This window comes from Biomphalaria glabrata, chromosome 6, assembly GCF_947242115.1.
Source record: "Biomphalaria glabrata chromosome 6, xgBioGlab47.1, whole genome shotgun sequence".
In the NCBI taxonomy this organism is placed as follows: Eukaryota; Metazoa; Mollusca; class Gastropoda; family Planorbidae; genus Biomphalaria; species Biomphalaria glabrata.
Window position 1 is genome coordinate 5,265,478 of NC_074716.1, and position 6,791 is coordinate 5,272,268.

The 6,791-nt window shown below is 36.5% G+C and overlaps 1 long non-coding RNA gene across 1 annotated transcript; it reads left to right on the top strand.

Moving 5' to 3' along the window:
* Nucleotides 1-4,175: 4,175 nt before the first annotated feature.
* On the top strand, nt 4,176-6,500 carry LOC129926636 (uncharacterized). The gene is made up of 3 exons (XR_008778348.1): nt 4,176-4,235; nt 4,836-4,990; nt 6,209-6,500. It is a non-coding gene; the product is annotated as an uncharacterized LOC129926636 (long non-coding RNA).
* Nucleotides 6,501-6,791: the final 291 nt, after the last annotated feature.

Below are 6,791 nucleotides of genomic sequence, written 5' to 3' on the forward strand. Positions count from 1 at the left end.
GTAACATGACACCCTGCTCGTTAACCGTTTGCCAAAAAAACAGATGACCTCAACATCATCTGCCCTATAGATCGCAAGATTCGAGTGATTGTAGGCAATCATGCTTGAAATTAACATTTCGTACAGAGGGACATTGAATTGTGACAATTTGTAGCTTGTTGACAGTATAGAGGGACTTCTTACAGCCTGTCTGGGTTCTATTCTTGCTTTGCTTTGTCTTTGCTCGTTAGGGGTTACACAATTACTCAATTCCAATTAATTAATACTTGCTTGGCTCATTAATGGTTATACAAATAAGAACAATTACCACTAGATACACTTTAACTCTAACAATAGATATCCATTGAAATACAAATAATACTTTAATATTCAATAAGCACACAATGACATCAACTTCAATAAATATTAAAACAAAACCACCAGTCCAGGAAGCAACCGTCCAACCTTCCTGGACAGGGGACAAGACCTCACTAACTTAACACACTCTCTCGCACATTCAAGGAAGACTAGACCATTCAGTTCATAACACGTGCAAGACTATTCACATTCATTACATGGGAGTACCTAAGCAAGGGGATATAACTATCATACCGAAATATCAAAGTAAAAAATTCACTCTCGCCTTACCTGCCCCTGACATGGTCCAACAGTTACGCAGGGCAAGGCAAGTATTGCTATGGAGTTCGAACGTATGCCAAAAGCAGTCTTATTTTTTTGTGAGCTGAAAGGTGGTTGACGTACAGAAGTGCCCCAAGAACACGCTTTAAAGTCCAGCATAGACGTCACCTGAGAGTGAAACCCGTTGCAGGCGGCTACAGAATAGGACAGCTGGATGTCACTGACAAAGTCCGCGGGATACAAATTTGAGACCAAAAGAAAAATTCACTGCAGCGACAGACGTAGACGGCGAAAGCAAAATCTAAATCGACCACCGGCGGACAAGGGTTATGCCTGCGCTTGATGTGGCAAAATATATAGTCGCAGCTGGGGCTGCGTATCCACGGGAAATACTACATTTCTAATTAATCTTCGGACCTAAAGACAAGCCCTATTATTGGTAGCTTGTACTCAATTGCTTCTCATATTTGTGCTGATAATATCAGAAACCTGATTGTCCACACGAATTGATATTATCGCCCCTCCCGCCCCCCCCCCCAACACACCAAAAAAAAAAATAGACCCATGGCTTGGCTAATTGGAGTCGCCTCAGAATCTGTTTTTGTAATGGAGTTTTTGTTTTTTCTTTTGTTCTGGTTAGATCAGCGGTTCTCAACCTTTCAAGCTCGGCGACCCCTTTTTACAACCCCCCACTCTTCCGCGACCCCCACCCACACACCCACACTTACACAGCAATAAAAGAATCGACACAAACAATCCATTTATTGACGGTCTTAGGCGACCCCTGGAAATCGTCAATCGACCCCCAAGGGGGGTCGCGATCCACAGGTGAGAACCCCTGGGTTAGATAATTAATTATCTTCTAGTTCATAAATATCTTATAAATTTTAAAATAGTTTTATTTATACTTTTTTTTGTGGGATTGATGTAGTGTAAGACAGCATTATTCATATTACACTGACACTTTGGAACGACAGTAGAGTGGTTAATCTCATGGCTTGTAAACCTCGAGTCCTAGGTTCAAAATTTCTGAAAAGACTGGGAGTTTTAGGGCGCCCCTACGTCCACAATATGGGTATCTTACTGCATCTGACTGTAAATGGGAAAAGTAAAGGCGGCCATTCGTTGTGCTGACCACACGATACGCTCGTCAACCGAAGGCCAAAGAAACATGAACATCATCTGCAAGGTTTGAAAGGAGAACTTTACATTTATTCCAAATAATGACCTATTTATTCATATAAGATATTTTTACAAAAAAAACATACAAGGAAATGTTGTTTAAGTGTGGGTGTGTGAAATTAGTGTAAAAAAGGCAGCGACAGTGTTTAGATACCGTGAACAGATAAAGAAACATTTTTTATTGCCGCGAAAGACTTTTATGTCTTATGTAGCAATTAAGTTTTGACAATAGTAAAAACAGGACAGTTTGGCCTGCCCCCAATGTTTCAGAAAGATTTGACGATCGCCTCGTTATTTCCTCAGGATAAAAGCTAATAGTGATATAAAATTGTGTACTCAAATATTGTGTGTGTCGCACGTCGAACTTTGGGAACAGAACATGGAGGGTTCACTGGTTCAGGTAGTCTTTTAAAATAGTTTTTTTTATACTTTTTTTTTGTTGTGGGATTGATGTATTGTAAGACAGCATTATTCATATCACACTGACACTTTGAAACGTTTATCGTTTTTTTTGTATTTGGGAAGATTACAGACATTGTGCCTCAATGGTTGGCTCATTGATTTTGTAGGAAGTTAAAGATAGAAATTAGACTCAGGCCTGTAGTCACTAGCTCATAGTTTCATGATCTGCTGCATACTCGCACATATACTCTATTGGCTGTTTTCGGAGGCTGTTCTTTATAAGTTGCAAATTGAGGTTACCAACTTTAGATTAGGCCCCCCGGAAGTGGTGATTCTTATCAACGACAGCCCTTTATATCAATGTATTGGGCCTCATATGAAACTGGAATAACTCAATATAACTCAATCCTCTGTTTTGGGACCCCTCAACCCAAGAAAACATTAAGAAACTGGAACAGACACAAAATAGAGCAGTGAGATTCATAACAAACTAATATTCACATTTGACTAGAGTGACACCTTTAGTAAAATCACTAAATTTAGAAAGCCTTCAGGATAGAAGACTTAAAAGAAAAGTAGCAATCATACATAAAACACTGAACCATAATCTTCAAATACAAAAACAAAATTTAATAAAATACTCAGAAAGACACAAAGATAAAGGCACATTCCTCGTTCCATATGCTGGGACAAATTTGTACAAATGCTCCTTCTTCCCTAGCCAGGAAAACCAGTGACTTGGCCGAATTTAAGTCATTGGTTAATATGCATGACTGAATGCATGACTGAATGCATGACTGAATGCATGACGCGTAGGCCGTAATCCTCTTCTTTTTTTTACAACTATTCCCTATTAATAGTAACGAACACAGCAGGCTATTTAGTTAGAGAGAATGTAACTAACCATATTTTGAACACATTTATGCAAATAGTTTTAGATTTTTTGTCAAAACAATTTATTTTTTTACAAATGTATTGCTAAGTTATGTAAGTTCTGTCATACTAACTACTACATTTACACAAAAAAAATGTTACTACTTTTTACAAAAAGAAAAAAGCTATTTAATAAGCATAAAAGTTGGACATAATTTAAAACAACAATTAATAAGTAGTGTTTCATAATATCGCGTGAACTGCAGCGTGCGCACTAATACGTATAACACCTAACTAAGGATTTCTTTTTTTTAAGTTTTTTTTTTAAGAGGTTTTGAATAAGAGATTGTCTCTATACAAAACAATTAGGTCAATAAGATAATCATTATAACACATCAGTTAGGCCAGGTTCACATCCAACTCCACATTCACTTTCACCTATTCTTTGGTCTGCTGGACCTCTGGGCACCACTGAAAATCTGTCAACCTTCTTTCTCCATTCTTCTGTGTCATTTGTCTTTGATAGAATCTCATTCTGATGTTCTTTCTGAAAATATTAAAACCTGCCTGGGTGGACCACTTCGGGGACCGATTTTAAGTTTGTGTTTCCAAACAAACTGTCTTTGTAACCTTGTTTTTCACTTCATATTGTAAAGTTCTTATCGTACACTAAATGTAACAGGTTGATAAGCTTTAACCGAATGAAAAAGAAATTACAGACGTTACTTGTAAAGATAAGATAACCCCGTCCTATGCGTATCAATGTGTAAATCTAGTCATGTATGATAATCAGTGACTCTGCCAAGTCGTTGGTTTTCCTGGCGGATTCAAATAACCATTTTATTTTCTAATGGCACTAGGAAAGAAGAAGGAATTGTTCGAAATTGTCCTAGCATAGGGAATAAGAAATGTGTATCTACTTTTGTGTCTGTCTGAGTATCTTGTAAGGGTTTGTCTTTCAATTTGTAAGTGTTAGTTCAGTAGTGATGTATTTTTATACTTAACTTTTTATTCTGCTGTATGTATATATGGTGTATATATATATAATTTATATAAAATATTAATTATAAATAAAATGAGATACATATTCTTTCTCTGCAGTTTCTTTCTGTCCTGGCAAGTTCATTTGTATTGCTCTTTGGTAAAAGTAGCGGACAGATGTATGTAATCATATTTTAATCGATATATAGGATATAGATATTACTATACTTACTATTCTGAGACTATAGCAGAAATGTATTATTGATAAACGATATTTTTATACGAAAAATATTAAATAATTGTCCTATTATCAAGGTTCATGATAACAAAGTGTAAAAAATTAAGATTACCATAATGTACAAACAAGAGTTGAGCAGTAGTGGTTGCTATGCAAGCAATAAGTAAAAAGTTTCCCTTTCAGACCTTGCGATCTACGGGTAAGATAATGTTAAGGTCATCTGTTCTATGGTCAACGGTTAACGAACAAGCTGTCAGGTGTCCAGGACAACGACCATCCGCCTTTACTTTCACGAAATAAAGTCAGGTACCAATTAGATTTTGGTGGACTTAGGGGCGTCCTAAAAATTCCGAATTCATAATCCCAGTCTTTGACAAGATTCGAACCCCGGACCCCAGGCTCGGAAGCCAAACGCTTAACCACTCAGCCACCCATGCAAGCAATACTTACGAATAAATACATTTATAACTTGTATTTATTAGATCAAGATTTACTGAATTCAACCAAATGAACCAAATGCGCTTCTTTCTTTGGTTTCCAGCCAATACCAGAGTTACCCTGGTCAACAGAACTATCTGACCCAACAGTCCGAGTCTCTAACTTGTAATGACCTGCAGTGTAAAGTGGACGAATGCTGTATAGAGACTTACAGATCTGCCCAATGTGTGGCTCTTGTAACAATTGCAAGTGGACAAGGTAGGAACTATTTTCTTTTTGATAAGTTATTACAAAGTTATTATCAACTTTGTTTGTCTGTCTGTCTAGGGGTACTAAATACACCTAATGTCTCTCACTTTGCTATTTTGGATCAAGTTTATTTGTTTTTAATTGTGGTAGACAACACATTGCATAAAGAAAAAAATAAAAGAGTAATTAATGAAGAAGTCTTCATTTAATAAATCTTGTTTTATTTAGAGACAGGAGGGCCTACTAAGACTAAGATGAGTTAAGCCTTAGGTAGAGGATTAGGTCTTTTGCTAAATTTAAAAAAAAATTACATTAGACTGTTAAGCCAAATATTTTTAAATCACTTGGATAGCTTAGTGGCTAATAATTCTAGCTTATATCGTGGAGGCTCCTTTTGAAGTTCAAACTCAAGCAATTTTTCTTTTAAATAGTTTTTGAATAGGCAGCGCACAAAGTTTGTCCCAGATACCATCTCCCCCCCCCCACCTGACAAAAAGTTATCGGACCATATCGCACTAAGCAAGGTATAAGCTCGAAGTTAAGTTAAACAAAACAAATAAATAAAAATAGTTGTAATCGCACTAATTTATTATTGCTAGTCTATGTCTACTAGAAGATTGATGGAAATAATAGTAAATTGTTTGTAAAATGTATAACCTACTATAAATGTTCCTTCAGAGTTGAAGATAATTCAATTCCTAGTCCAAACGTCCCACAGGAACATGGAAAATAGTAGCGGGTAGGGTATGAACTCGGGACCATCGAAAAATCTGAATGACAGTCCAGTGCGTTAACCGCACGACCAGGCAGCCAATTTCACTAAATATAAGGTGTATTTATATTTTTTTGTGAGTATTTTGTATATTCTACTCATAGACATAAATAAATATAGACTGGCAGAAGGAAGTAACTTCATGTAACTTGAAAACATGTATATCTATTGTATTCGGATTTCCGAATTCTGAAAAGTTGCATGATCTTCATTCTAAGAGATTAAACAAAACTACACTGCCTCCTTATTTACAATATATATAGGTGTGTGGCTGAAATAGATATGAATACTAAACTTTTATACTGCTCATAAATGCTGTATAATAAAGTACACAAAATTGCAAGTCACAAATTTTCGTTTCCTAAAACTCTTTAATCGGCCAGTCTATATTTATTTATGTCTATGATTCTACTTAATTAAATTGTTCAATGGCGTCAGTTTTCTTTCTCTTCCAGCGTTCTGTACACGATTGAAGAAATGTTACAGAAACTCAGACTGTCCCACTGTAGCCCCGTGCTGTGTCCAGGCCTTAGACTCTACCTTCGCCAAAACGAATTTGAAAGCTCAATCCTACTATGACAGCATAAATGCTCTTTCTAATGGTAACATCTATGGCAACAGCTACGGCAGCATCTATGGTAACAGCTATAGTAACAGCTATGGTAGTAGCTATTTTTTTGGCAAGCCGAATGACATTTCCACTGAGTCATTAAATTTGAAAGAAGGATATTGCTTAGCTGCGGCAAGGGATAACGGACGTAAGTGATCATATGCTAGTGTAACCAGAGCCAGATTTAACTAAATGGAGGCCCCCGGGGCAGGATTTTTTAAATAGTTTTTTTTTTTTTGTGTGCAGGCACCTACACTTTTTCAAAAGCTTTAATAAAAATCCACTTGAAGTAAATAAAATAAATAAATAAATTATGGCTTTTATATAGCGCTACTTTCATGCTTATAGCATGCTCAGAGCGCTTTGGTCCAATCTTATTTGTGGACTAGTGGGAGGGGGTACTGTATTGTTGATGATGTTAGGTCATC